This window comes from Heterocephalus glaber, unplaced genomic scaffold (assembly GCF_053883595.1).
Source record: "Heterocephalus glaber isolate CG9 unplaced genomic scaffold, H.glaber_assembly_v1.0 deba00000122, whole genome shotgun sequence".
Lineage (NCBI taxonomy): Eukaryota > Metazoa > Chordata > Mammalia > Rodentia > Bathyergidae > Heterocephalus > Heterocephalus glaber.
In genome coordinates this window covers 51,767,519-51,783,428 of record NW_028258138.1, presented here as the reverse complement: position 1 = coordinate 51,783,428, position 15,910 = coordinate 51,767,519, and positions in this window count along the sequence as shown.

The following is a 15,910-nucleotide window of genomic DNA, read 5'->3' as shown; positions in this document are numbered from 1 at the left end:
AAAAAGTCATGACAATGATAAGTCAATACGTATCAGTTATAACCATCAATGTTAATGGTCTCAATTCACTAATAAAAAGAGATAGACTGGCAGAATGTGTCAAGAAGCAAGATTCAACAATATGCTGTATAGAAGAAACACACTTAATTCAAAAACAAACTCATAGACTGAAAGTTAAAGGGTGGAAAACAATACTCCCTGTGACAGGAACCCCCCGAAAAGCAGGAGTAGCTATCCTCTTTGCAGATCAAGTGGATTTCAAACCAATACTGTTGAAGAGAGACAAAGAAGGACACTACATCCTTGTAAAGGGAGCAATTCAAGAGGAAGAGATGACAGTCATGAATATATATATGCACCAAAAACTAGTGTTCCCAACTATATAAAACAAATACTAAATGATATGAAAAATCAAATAAGCCCTAACACAATAGTAGTGGGGGATTTCAATACCCAACTGTCACAAATAGATACATCTGGTAGACAAAAAATAAGCACTAATTACTATAACTCAATCAAAATCTTGAACAAATGAACTTAACATGTTTACAGAGTGTTCCACTCCACAAAATTAGAATACACATTATTTTCAGCTGCACACAGGTCATTCTTGAAAGCAGACCACATACTCGCTCATAGAACATGTTTAACTAAGTACAAAGGAATTGAGCCTATCCGCTGTATATCATCAGACTGTAGTGTGATGAAATTGGAGATCAACAGCAAAAAAAAATGAAAGAATTTCATAAACACATGGAAATTGAACAACACACTTGTGAATAACCAATGGGTCACAGAGTAAATTAATGAAGAGATCAGACAGTTCCTACAATTAAATGACAACAACAATACAACATATCAGAATCTATGGGACACAATGAAAGCAGTCTTACAAGGGAAATTCACAGCAGTGAATACTCAGGAAAACAGAACAAGCCCAATTAAACAACCTGATTCTGAACCTTGAGCTTCTAGAAAAAGAAGAGCAGAACAAACCCAAAGGTCATACAAAGGAGGAAATTATAAAGATCAGAGCAGAAATCAATGCAATGGAGACTAAGAGAACAATACAAAAAATCAGTGAAGACAAGAGTTCATTCTTTGCAAGAATAAAAAAAATTGACAAACCCTTAGCCAACCTTATCAGGAAAAGGAAAGAAAAGACCCAAATCCATGCAATTAGGAATGAGAAGGATGAAATTGAAATGGACCCAGCAGAAATCCAGAGGATTATCAATACGTACTTCGAGAACCTATATGCCAATAAGATGGAAAACATGGAAGAAATAGACAGGTTCCTTGATACGTATGAATTACAAAAGTTGAACGAAGAAGACCTAAAAATTCTAAACAACCCAGTATCAATCAATGAAATTAAAAACATAATTAAAAACTTACCAACTAAGAAAAGCCCAGGTGCAGATGGCTTCACCGCTGAATTCTACAAGACATTTAGAGGGGAACTGCTGCCACTACTGTTTAAACTCTTCAATGAAATTGAAAGGGAAGCAATACTCCCAAATTCATTCCTGGAAGCAAGCCTCACCTTCATCCCCAAAGCTGAGAAAGACCCAAACGAAAAAGAGAACTACAGTCCAATCTCACTAATGAACATAGATGTAAAAATCCTTAATAAGATACTGGCAAATAGAATGCAGAAGATCATCAAGAAGATCCTACACCCTGACCAAGTGGGATTCATCCCAGGAATGTAGGGATGGTTCAACATATGAAAATCAATAAATGTAATACACTATAACTCAACAGATCCAGAAAAAGCACTTGACAAAATCCAGCATGCGTTTATGATAAAAACCCTACAAAAAAGCAGAATGGATAGTCTCTACCTCAATCTGATAAAAGCCATTGATGAAAAACCAACAGCCAATATCATACTAAATGGTCAAAAACTGAAATCTTTCACACTAAAGTCAGGAACAAGGCAAGGATGTCCACTATCACCACTCCTGATCAATATAGTTTTGGAAACAATTGACACATCAATTAGATAGAAAGAAATAAAAGAAATAAATATAGGAAATGAAAACATCAAATTGTCATTATTTGCAGATGACATGATACTCTATATAGAAGACCCCAAGAACTCCACCAAAAGTTTCTAGATTTAATAACCAAATTAAGTAAAGTAGCTAGATACAAGATCAACACACAAAAATCAATAGCTTTCCTCTACATGAACAACAGGCTCAGTGAAAGAGAAACAGGGCAAACAATTCCATTCACAATATAATCCAAAAAATTGAAATACCTAGGAATCAACCTAATGAAAGAAATCAAAGTCCTCTTCTCTGAAAACTATAGCACTCTGAAAGGAGAAATTGAACATAATATCAGAAAATGAAAAGACTTCCCTTGTTCCTCGGTAGGAAAAATCAACAAAGTGAAAATGGCCATACTTCCAAACCTGCTATATAGATTCAATGCAATCCCAATTGACATCCCAAAAGCATACATCACAGACCTTGAGAAAACAATCCAAAAATTCATTTGGAACAAGAAGAGCCTTAGAATAGCAATTCTAGGTAACAGAGACATGGCAGGTTGGCGAAGCCCAACTGACCTCCAATGCTGCTTGACAAAGTTCCAGCTGGGGGAAAGAAAGGGTGGAACACATCGTACCCTCATATTTTATTTTTTTCTTGCCATAATGTTTATAATTGTTACTCTGGTCACAGGAGTCATTGTGTTTGTGACTAACAACAAACTCTCCATGAGACAAATTGGCAATGATATATTGAAATTTGATCTGGCTCAAAAGTCCCAAATTCCAGTTTCTCTTAGTTCTAGTACCTCATCTACTTCTAAAGAAACCTCTCCTAAAACCTCTTCTGTTTTCCCACTACTATAACTCCCTCTCTTATTGCTGACATTCTTTTTACTAAATGGGTCTTATAAAGAGATTGGAAGGATAGACTTTAGATGTAAGAAATAGTGGGAAATTGGAAATAGAGAGAAAGTTAAGACAGGTAAATACATTAAGGGGGCAAGTTACTCAATATTTCTCAAAGTGCTGTAAACATCTCCTGCTCATGGACCATGAACCCAAATGACACTTAGTTAAGATAAATAGAAGTATAGAAAAATAGAGAGCTAATAGCAAACTATATTAACCATTGTGCAGTTTCTCAAGGGCTAGCTGGTGACCACAAGTTTGGCATTTAATTAATTAAATCTTGCTTGTACCCCCGCTGATATAGGGATTTTGATTAAGTTATCCTCTGGAGATTTTGATTAAGTTACATTGTGTTCTGCTTAGGTATGGGAAAATAAGGGGACAATTGTAATTTTTAAGAAATGTATTCATGATGTTCAATGAAATGAATCAGCTTAGAAAAAATATCCTGTTTAGCAAAAAATAACCTTTACCTCAATAGATATTGCTAAGGCAACCTAAAATGTAAACATTTTCCGCCCAATGCTTCCTAGCTATTGCTTAAAGATATAAAAATAAATCAGACCCTGAGACTTCTCAGAGGGAACCTGAACATTGCTTGTGAAGGTTCTTTTCTCATCGCCGGCCCAGGACATCTCCCCTTGCTATCCTACATCAACTGCAGCTGGTCTGCAGCAGCAGGTGGCATCACAGCCCCCTGTGTGAAATTATCCTACAAAGCTACTGTGATAAAAACAGCATGGTACTGGCAAAGAAAGAGACCTGAGGACCAGTGGAACAGATTAGATGCAGAAACAACTCCAGACACACTCAGCCACCTCATCTTCGACAAAGAAGCCAAACAACCTCACTGGAGGAAAGATAGCCTCTTTAATAAATTTTGCTGTAAAAATTGGGTTTCAAATTGCCAAAGATTAAAACTAGACCTATATCTCTCACCATTCACTAAACTAAAATCAAAATGGATTAAAGAAAAAAAAGAAAAAAAATGACTTAAAAATCTAAATATTAAAACAGAAATGCTCAACCAGGTGGAATAGAGATTAGGTAGAGCTCTTGAAGACATTGGTGTAGGAAAAGATTTTATGAACAATACTGCAGTTGCCCTTGAACTAGCACAAACAATCAACAAGTGGGATCTCTTCTTATTAAAAAGTTTCTGCACAGCAAGAGAAACCACCAACAGTGTGAAGCCACAACCCACAATGTGGGAAAAAAAATTTCACCTGCCACTCCTCAGACAAAGGTCTTCTATCTAGAATCCATAAAGAACTTTAAAAAATCAGAACTCCCAAATTTAAAGACCCAATCCAATAATGGGCATCTTAAATGCACAGACATTTCTCTCACAAAGAAGTAGAAATAGCCAATAAATACATGAAAAAATGTTCAACATCACTGGTCATTCGAGATATGCAAATGAAAACAATGCTGAGATTCCACCTCACCCCAGAAAGAATGGCTGCTATCATGAAATCAACCAATAACTGTTACTGGTGGGGCTATGGGGAAAGAGGAACACTGTTCCACTGCTGGTGGGAGTATTGACTGAGGCAACCACTATGGAAATCAGTATGGAAATACCTCAAAGAACTAGGACTGGAAGTCCCATTTGACCTAGCTCTTCCCCTACAGGGTATCTTCCCCAAAGAATTTAAAGAATTATACCACAGCAATATACGTGCACCATGTTCATAGCAGCAAATTTGTAGTAGCTAAAACTAGCAAGCAGCCCAATTCCCCATCAACTGGAGACTGGATAAAGAAGATGTGGTTTTTAAATAAAATGGAGTATTACTCAGCCATAAAAAATGAGAAACTAGAGACATTTATAGCTAAATGTATGCATATTCAGGTGATACTCTTAAGTGAAGTAAATAGGACACACATATGTAAATACCAAATAGTTTCTCTAGTGTGAGAAACTGAAAATGTAAATAAGGACTAAAATGTATAATGGATAATGTGAAATAGGGAGAAAAGGGGCAAAGGGGAAGTGGGAGGGGTAGGGGAAAGGAAAGAAGGAAATGGAATTAATATGCGAAAATGAAAAGATGACAACAAGGTCTTTGCAAATATGGAGGGATGGAGAGGTTGAAGGGAGGGCAGGGAAATGGGGAAAAATAAGAACCAAGTGAGATTATGTAAAGGTGAAAATTTCCAATGATGAATGTCATTATAATGCATACCTAAAATGTACCAATAAAATTAATTTTTTTAAAGTACAAACAATAAAAGACATCTGTGGATAAGATCAATTTTTTCTATTTCAGGAGATTTCTTTCTACTGAAATTGTTTTTTATCTTAGAATTTTGTGTTTGTAACTCATTTATACATGAACTCCTTCCAAAAATACACATGAAAAACACATGCCATTTTTAATAACTCTAGTTTTCTGAGAATGTTGCATCTTGAGAAAGTGTGTGTTTAACTTATTGTAGAAGACTCACAACATAACCACATAATTACAAGAGAAATCATTTTTTCAAAAGAGAAATACAGGTAGAAATGAAATTCTAATGAGAAGATAACCTGGGTCTTTGTCCATTAGCGTCACTGAAATTATAGACAAGCGGATGTTCATGAAGGACAAGCCATTTATGTATCTTCCCATAGAAACAATGTTAAAATTGAGAGCTCTGTTCTTGACGAGAGACTTGGCAAAAAAATAAGCCTAGCTTAGGCCAACGAGATCATAAAAACAACCATAAAATTCTTCCATATATTAAATAGTAAAATTATGCTCAAAGCCCAATAAAATGAGCATAAATATATTCTACACATTGATTATACAAGAGGGCACTCTATCCTATAAAGTATACATGCTGCACATAAATAAAATTGTACTATCTTGTAAATTAAAACTACTTAAAATTAATATGCTAGGTATAATAAAGATTAAACATTTAATTAACAACATTTTTACTTGCCTTCTTAGAAATTTTATGATTTGAAATTTTATGATTTGATTTTTTATGGCTAGGGTCTCTTAACTTTCTGTCCAGGGAAGTTTGAAGTGACATTTTCACTTCAAAAGGTTCCATATCTTAACTCACATAATCCAAGCTGTTAAAATTCTGAGACTGCTCAGCACACTATAGTATAAGAGAAATAAGCTGAAGATATGCATGGATTAGAACCCACAAGCACTGATTCTTTGGGGGTGACCAATGAACTAAAATTCAGAATCAAATCTCAGACAGACTTAGACAGATCCAGACTAGTATAGAATTCCAAAAATGAAAAGTGATAGAAAAGACCCAAAACAGGAATTGTCTAGCATTAATGACACATATAGACAATAAGCATGACAGCTTATGATTCTAGTTTATACCAGGCCTTGGGTAGCAAGCAATAGAAACAGAAGCAGAGAAAAAGGTCATGTAGGTTATCAGAAAAGTGAAATCAAGGATCAGAACTGAAGTTCAGCTATGAAAGCTGACAGGAATGAGAAAGGGTCAGACTTGGTGGCCACACGACTATCCAGAGAATCCCCAGAGACCCAATGGCAGTGGGTCTTAGAGGCAGCAAGACAAACCGAAGTCCCTCATATCATCCTTGGGGGAGAAGATCCACCTCATACATAGCAGGTTTGTCTTCACTGGCTCCAAAACTGGCTCTGCAGTAACTTACAATTAGGCAGCCTGAGGCAGGGATAGGTGGCATTTCCTCCAATAAATAGACAGGAGCACAAACATCTTAACTTGGTGCTAAAAACTGAGCTCATGTTTTCAAAGTACAATCTTTATCTTAGCCTCTTTGGGCTGTTGAAACAAAAATACCATAAACTGAATGGCTTATAAACACTGACATACATTTCTCACAGTTTTAGTGGCTGAAAAGTCTAATAGCAAGAAGGTGGCAGATTCAGTACCCCATGAGGGCCATTTGTTCCTACACAATGCCTTCTGTATACATCCTTACTGGATGTAAGAGGCAAACAAGACCCCTCAGGTCTCTTTTATAAGGATGCTATTCAAAAGACTCAAAAGAAAAATTTTCCAACATTGGTGACACCTTCGACCAAGAAGATATCAGTCAACTTCCTAATTGCTTCCTAAACACTACTTTATTAATGCTATTGCATACAGGATTAGATTTCAGTGTATGAATTTTAGGGGGATGAAAACATTTAGACCATAGAGATCTTGTGGTAAGGTGATATATAAATGCTCTTTCCAATAAATAACTGGTAACATACAATTTATTTAAAGTAGAATCTAAAGTTTTAGTTTAAGCTACTGAAGAAGAGTAAAACCTTGTAAATGTGGTGCTTCTGCTTATTTGTTTTCTCATTTGTTAAATCATTTGCTTTTTTTCTTGGTGCCATTCTACTAAGAGCACTAAGGCTGTCACAGAAAATGCAAATAAGAATCTAGGCAGTACGTGAAAAGGAGGAACCATAACTATCCTCTTCTGCCTTCATGCTGTGCAATCTAGGCAGCTATTGAAGCAGTTTTCTGCATTTGGTCTTGAAGCTTTTCGTTTTAGTTTTTGAATTTCATTGATTACCTTATTGTATTTATAACACTGTAACATACATAATGAAGGAATTATTGTCTCAATTTTACAGATTAGGAAACGAATGTGGAAGTATTAAGTAGTAAATGAAAATCTGTGCTCCTAAACCATGAGACAAAGGGTCTACCTGTACTTAATCCCTCTCACATGATAGATCCTCAAAATTATTTGATGTATAAATATGTTCATGGGTAAGCAGAGTAAAGAAGAGAAATGTGTCAGAATAGGGTGAAGGAATAAAAATAGTAATGGTAGTGATCATTAGCTACATGCTTATTATATGTAAGTCATTTGATAAGCATCTTATGCCAGTTTATTTCCTAGAAGATCTTGGAAAGTTAGGTAGTAGTATTTTTACATTGCATATGTCACCACAAGATATATCTTTAGGCTGGAATGCAAACTGATGTAGTGACAGAACAGCCCATGCTCTAATATTCCCAGTACTTCACATAGAAAAAAATTGAGATCAAAAGTTAAAATAAAGACTAAGAGCACTTGCAATACTAAAGAATTAGACATGATGGAGGGTCTAATATCTACTCTATGTCGGGCCTTAGGCTAGCTGCTTTGCATAGATTGTCCTTTTCTTGGTTACTTTCTCATTGTTGAGAAGCAATCCCAACATCCACAGTTTAAAAGAGAAAGAATTTATTATGACTCACAGTTTGTAGAGGTTTCAGTCCATAATCAGGTGGATCCAAGGCAGGCTCCAAGGTACAGGAGACTTACTCGTGGCATGACAAGCAGGAAGCAGAGAGGTACCAAAGGTGGACAGGAGGGAGATGATGATCCCTTCTAGGTCACACCCCCAGTTATCCTCCTCCTCCTACCGGACTTAACTCCCAATGTCACATTTGGCTATAAACCCATCAGTGGACTCATCCAATAACCTTCCCAAACCCCACCTCTGAGCACATAAGGCTTTGTGGGTGACATCTAGTATAAACTGTAACAACCTCCATTATGAAAGCCATCTGCTCTCTTCTCTACAGCATTTTAACCTAATTGATCATGCTTATCTATCACTTATTGATGACTATGGTTGATTCAGCTGAGCTTGTAGGGCAGGAGTATATTTCCTCTATCATAGCCCGTTTTGGTCTCCAGAGGCAATGAAATATATGTTGAGTTAGAGGGTCAACTTTCCAGATTGAGAAAGTGTGTTCTTTGGTCAGAGACACACATATTTGAATTTCTCTACACATTTTTAGAGACACAGACTGTTTCTGATAATAGAAATGTTCTATTGTCTAGATTTAGTCTCTGGTAGCATTGTATATAATGGGAAAAGATCACAGGCTTTGGAATTAGAATTGATGTGAGTCACAGTTTTATTATGCTAGCTGCATGAATTTGGAGAAGTCATTTAGTTTCTTTGAACTTCATCTTCTTTATCATGCAGTGAGATTGTTATATCAACTTGATTTGAGGATTAGGAATATTTTTGGTAACAGAGAAATGTGCTCATTGCTGTGACGACCTGACTATGTAGTGCATAGCCGTTGGAAATGGTTTGTAGGTGGTGTTTGGAAAATTTTGGAGATGCCAACTCAAGAAGCACCCCTAGAATTCTGTAAACTGAGCTTGATGGGAGATTCTGTCAGAGCTAAGAAGCCCAGAATGTTGACCACAATTTGGTCAGTAAAGACCAGGCTCATGAGATGTAAGATGGGCAAAAGGCCTACAATAGCACTTGCATTCCAGGCAGTGTATGTTATGCTGTGGCAGAAACTTTGTCTGAATTTTGCTTGTGTCAAGAGACTTTGAGGGAGTCTGAAATTGAGAGTGGCAGAATAATTAATCTAGTGGAGGAAATTTTAAAGCAACCAAACATTCAGGATGCGGTTTGGGCACTTTTAAGGGCTTTTAACCAGGTCTACATTGAGAATCAAGAGCAAACAGCCCAGTGGAATAATTTAAAAGTTTGGAATTGGGCCAGAAAGGAAGTTCCAATAAAGTTGAGACCTGAAAAGATGGAGCAGAGAACTTGGTTGCTAAAAATATTAGCATTAAAAAGAAGCCAAGCACTTTACAACAGGACTTGGACAATAGGAAAAAAATCCTTGAGAGTATGTGAAGAACTAGTAAGGTCCCACTGTTCTCAGGCTCAAAATCATAAAAGTGAAAGAATTTTCTTTCAGCGGAGGGCCCAGGGCACCAGGCTCCAGAACAGCTTCAGCCTAGGGAATTCGATCTTCACAATTCAGTTCGTGAAGCTCACCCATCCAGGCATTCAGAGACCCCTACAGCCATGATAGAAGGAAGCCTGGCTACTGCTCCACCCGAAGCAGACCTTGGCATCATCCATGTGGTGCTGGTTTTAGGTACATGCAGAGTATAAGAGTTGTGGGATCTGGAAGGCTTCCACCCAGATTTTAAAAGAAGGCCTGGGAAGCCAGACAGTGTACCCCTGAAGGCACTGTGTGGAGCTGTAACAGTGAAGCTGGAAGTGCAAAGGGGATCCCAAGATGTTGGAAAAGCCAGGAATGTAGAACATCTGAGAAAAGCCATAGTAGTGAGCAAAGGTGGCCCAAGAGGGAGAGACCATGAGGGATACAACCACCAACAGTACTGTAGGGGTGGAACCCACCCAAGTCATTTGGAGTTTGTATCTTACAACATTGTCCAGGGTGCTGGACATGGAACTATAGGATTTAATATCTGCCCTGCTGGATGTCAATCTGGCTTTGGTTCCATTGCTTTCATACTGTGCCACTGTATGTTGGAAGTGTTTAACTTTCTTTTCATTTTTACCGGGGCTCACAGATAACAGTTTGCCTTAAATTTCAGAGGAGATTTTGAAGGTGTTTACAGCAGTGCTGAAACTGTTAGGATTTTGGCAACTTTTCAGAGATGGACTAAATGCATTTTGCCTAAAGAGATGTTCATAAGTCTTTTGGGGGCTAGGGTGGAATGTAATGGTTTATAGCTAGATGCTTGCCCAAAGCCTCATCTGCTCATAGGCGGGGCTTTTAGGAGGTGACTGAATCATGGGGGCATGATATTCATGAGTTTACCTATGAGTTTTAGCTAAATGTGACGTTGGGAGGTGAAGAGTGGTCTGAGGAAGCAGGTCACTGAGGCTGTGGCCTGGACGGGTGTGTCTCTTTTCTTCTTCACTTGATCCCTCTGCTTCCTGCTTGCCATGTCAGGAACAAGTCTTCTCTACCATGCTCCTCTTCCATGCTACTCTGCCTTTGAGCCAGCCCACTATGAACTGAAATCTCTACAAACTGAGGCAAAATAAATCTTTCCTTTTATTCATGTGGCTGTCAGGTTTTCTTTCCCAGAGACAAGAAAATGACTAAGATAGAGGTATATTTCCAGGCCTACATAGTGGGTCACATGCATTCTTCTCTCTATTTGGAAGTATTCAGTTAATGCTATGTGTCTATGATGATTTCCTTTCAGGTTTTTGGAAGTGAATTCAGTCTTATTCTAGGTCAGTAATTCTCAAATGCTAGCATACAGTAGAATCAATTGGAGTGCCTGTTAAGCAGGGGTTTATGTTGTTTCATTCTGAGTATTCTTATTGACTATTCCTGAACTTGTTCTTGAGAAGTTACATTTCATACCAGTTCCCAGATAATACTAATGATGCCCTTTCTGAGACTTTGAGGACAGTGGTGCTAGAGTTACTACAAATGTTCAGTTTATTTCTTTTTACTGCAAACCAATGTCATATGGTGACATCATATGATATGGTAACAGTTATCAGAAATGAGGAATATATTTTTTGGGAAAGTACTCAATTTCTTATTATCCAGTATGTCAAGAGCCCCAAAAGTTCCAAGTACAAATTTGCAGAGCTTATGCATTTTATAGTGAATTCCACATTTTCTCTGTGCTTAGAAAGCACTGATATAGATGACAAGTAAGATAAAAGTTTACAACAATAATATCTCTAACTTTGCAATTTATGCAAAAGTCCCACACAGTTTAGATTTCTTGGGATAATCCTGAGTAAACAATATAATCTAGAAAGCTTCACCTCATCAATATTCTTGGACTTGTTCATTTTCCTGCCAATAATCAGACAGAAATGATTTTGCTCATATTTTGCAAATGACTTTTAAAAAATCATTTCCATAACTTCACTGTAAGCCTTAGACTTTTATAGTTGTCAAAGCTGAGCTAGGGGAAGCTATGACTGACTGCTTCATTCTGACAGTTCCTTTGGAACAATTATTTAATGTGAGCATTATTTAAATGTGAAAGTGGAGTGAATATATTTTGGTATGTTTTTAAAATTTAGTCTCAACATCTTATTTTCCATCTACATTTAAAGCAGCACATTATTCTTTGCTTCCTGCCTTCCATTTAAAGTTATCACAGAGTTTAAATATTGAGAGAAGTAATTTTGACTGCAGAGCAAAAGATAAACATATTGATGTGCTGCCCTTGGCTCTGTTATTCTCTTAAACCCATCTGATGGGGGAAATAGTTATTTTAAGCTGAGGCAAAATGTGATCCTTTTCAAGTTGTACAGTCGACAATTTAGAAAACCACACAGATTTCAGAGCTTTATTTCAAGCCCCTTGGGTGTATAAAGTTACTTTCACTGATTTTCATTTTGAAGGAAGATCTTCCCATTCTCTTGAGACTTGCAGGAATTACGGTTATGTTACAATGGAGTTATATCACAGTTATATTTACAGTGGAGTCCTGGCCGCTCTTTTCAAGAGATATCTAATAGTTAATAGAGGGGATAGGGAGAGTTGACAAAGCAATTATTATTGTTCTGACAGGAAGATAAAGTGAGGTGAAAATGCATAGGAAATAAACACTTGTTTTCTTTAAAAAATGGGTAGTGTTCAACTGAAGGGCATAATCTGAAGAGTTTATGTATCTTTTTCACATGCCATTTCTCTCAAGAATCAGCAGGCAGTGAGTGATATTATACTTATTCTGGAAATCGCTTTTATGTACAAATAGCACTCATTACATGCAACTTTTCTCAGCTCTAAAGGGCAAGGGGAAAACAAATTATTTGAAAATAAAAAATAAATATAAACTACAACTAGCATGAATTTTTTTCTCAGGGTAAGAATGAAAATGCCTCATGTTGTTTTCAAACATTCCAGCCATCAACTCCAGATACCACAGACAAACATAATTTTCATTGTTGACATAATGAAGATGATGATGCTTTTCAGCCATTTCCCAGAGCATAAACTCATTTTCTGTGCTTGCCCAGTTGTGTGACTGTAATGAATGCTGGTAGTGTGGGAAAAACAAATGCACAAATGAAAAACAGTGAGTCAGATAGCACATGCGCTGCTGCTGTCAGTAGGAGCCAGGATTGCCAAAATCTGTTTAGTAGGCCGCCACTGAAATGCATGGCATTCCATTTGCATATTGAATAAAATGTAAAAATTGTTCAAAATTAAAATAAATTAAGTCACTGTATTTTCACTATCTCTCAGAAAAAGTTTGGAAATTTGTTTTCTTGGGGTATGTGTTTATTAGATTAAATACAGAAAAATTTAGGAGATGAAACTAAATAAGTTAATACAATTATCTCAATAATACAGGCAGAACACTAACCCTAACCCTAACTCTAACCTTAACCACATTGAATCTTATACACAGAAAAGAAACCAAAAGAAGGTTGAGGAGAATTTATGTGAGTTGGTGGAAATTCCATCCTAGGGGAGTAAATATATGGATTTGGAAGCCACTGGAGTAGTGACCAAGATTTCTCAATACAACTGTGAATGCAAGGCCAGATGTGTGCAAACTTCTTTAACCTAGAATATCTCTGAAACAGGTTATTAATTAAATAACTGTACTGTTTTATTGATTTAATCATAATATTTATGGTAACATTAAATGAGATTCTGATCCAGTCCTACAGGCACAAATCATCTATGGTACAATGCTACAAAACATTATGATGATATATTTCTGAAATAAAAGAAACTCTTTTATGTACCCATTGACAAACTGGAAAGAAACCATTAAAATTTTGATAATCTTTTACTGAATGATAGTGAATTACCTTCACTCCACACTGTGTTTAGAAAGTGAGATGAGATACCAGAAAGGCATCTATAATTCATCTTAATAGATTCCAGAGGGATTACTAGGTTCTGTTTCTTTCACACATGCGTTCTACATTAGTTGCTGCCATCTTACTTTAGCTACATGGTAGAAAAACAATAGCTTTTAAATAACAACTTAGTTCTATTCCCAAGTAGCAAATACTTACTAAAAACAAATATATTCCCTGATGGTAATTTTTCATTTGTTTCAATTGCTCACAACTATTTAAAAAAAAGTTATAAACTATTTACAGGAGGAGAAATAGCTTCAGAAACTGCATAACTTTGAGTTAGAGTTGCATAAAATTGTCAAACAACAACTGCCCCCAAATTTCCAGTGTTACTTGATTAGTCCAAACAGCAGGATGACTCCATAATGATTATGCTCTGGGCAATGCTAACACAGCTATTCCCTGATGAAAACTAACCTTGAAATTTGGGTTACACTACATTTGACTTAGACTCCATGTAGCACTGCTCTTTTGTACATAAAAAAGGAAAAGGAAACAGAATATTGAGGTAATTATGTTGGCAATTAAAATGAAAAAGGAAATATTCAGATACTTGAAGCAAATGGAATTGGAGGATTGGACTATACAGATAACAATCTTAAATTCTCAGTTTTACTATGCTAAGAACACAAAGTATTTGATAAATGAAAGTCACTTACAGAGACTTCTTAATATTATGTCTAGTATAAATGACCAGAAGTCCTCAAAACTGATTCTTTCCTTGCTATCTCAGCAAAAAGTGACATTAATCAGGCTATTTTACTTCTCCTCTGTTATTCAAATTTGCAGAGAGTGATGCTGCATGCCAATAAACCATCAGGCAAGATATTCCACAAACATGAAAAATAACTTTTTAACTCAGTTTCCACTTACACTGGGCCTCTGAAGGAGACAGACCAACACCATGTGAAATGTAACACTCATCAATGATTTCAGTTCTACCTCCTGCCAGTGATCCAGTTTCTTCTAAGAGATCTTTCCTCTCAGTCCCCAGCACGTCCCTGTCTTGCTTACTTCCATTCTTTCTGCTGCCCTGTGGAATGCTCTTCACTGTTCTGGCCTGTTGACACTGCTGTCATTGGCTACCAGGACACTCAATGCTAACCCTGTAGGATGCGGAACCTTTGTCCTTGTCCCAAAGTAATTTGGCAGAACTGATCAGTGCTCACACATTTGTGGCCCATCCTTCTTTCCTTTGATCACTATTATTCAGCTAATGTAAAAGAGGACCCTCCATTCAGAAGTTCTTTATTATTAAATAATAAAGGGTATTAAATATTATTAAAATACTTCAATTGTGCTGTCAAATTTCATAACACTTTATTTATTCATTCCCTAATGTCACCAGACTTAGTAGGAAGTTTTGCTTTTTCGTAGTGTGATACAATGTGTCAAAGGTCTGCATAGAACAACAACAAAAAATAATTTAGCCTTCCCTCCTCATTGCTTTCCAAGCTTGATCATTGGGGGTTTTTTTCTGCTTTTGGGCTTCAACTGGAACATGAAATTTTCCTGCCAGCCTTGAGCCTATCAGACTTCAGATTGGAACTAAACCTGCAGCTTCCCAATTGCAAGTCTTGTACAGCCTCCATAGTTACATGAGCCAATTCTTTATTGTGTGTGTGTGTGTGTATAATGTATACAGTGTATATAATTATACAATTTTATTATAGATTATGTTTATATACTTATTATATATAACATATGCTTTGTATATATGTACATATATATACACACATGCCCTGTTGATTTTTTTCTCTGAAGAACTCTGAGTAATACACTAGTCCATTAATACATCCTTTTTATTTACTACTCAAATATTTTAAAAATTTGTTTTCTGAATTTTAAATATATAATGTTTTATATAAAAGATATCCCTTCTTCCTAAAAGCAATTAATCTATAATTAGCTTATTCTTTTTCTTGGAAATATGGAGTAAAAGTGAATGTATGTAGGTGTCCATCCTATTGGACTCTTTCCTGCTAAATTCCCTAAACTACCTCATGTGTGTTCAGACACAAGCACCTCCCATCAGATTCTCCTTCTCTACTCTCACTGTGCGAGTTTATTGCATGTAGAGGCTACATAAAGAAAGTAGCCTTGCTTGTTTCACAGCTGACAATGCCCCTCAGGAATCCCCTTAACTTGTGATGCTCCCAAAGCTAACTATGGATACCTAAGGGCTTAAACTAGGACCTACTTCTGTACAAGTGGATTCTTCTTGAGTCAAGAAACAGATTTCTCTTTAACACTATGTCTTCAACTCACCCCCAACCCCAAGAAAAAAGATGACAACCAGATCTGGCTGAGACTATTGTGAGAGACTGAAACTCTCAGCAGAAACTGAGCTGCTTGTCTTTCCAGTTTTTACTGTATCCAGCACAGTTTTAAGTCATAAGCTCCACTTTAGCCAGAC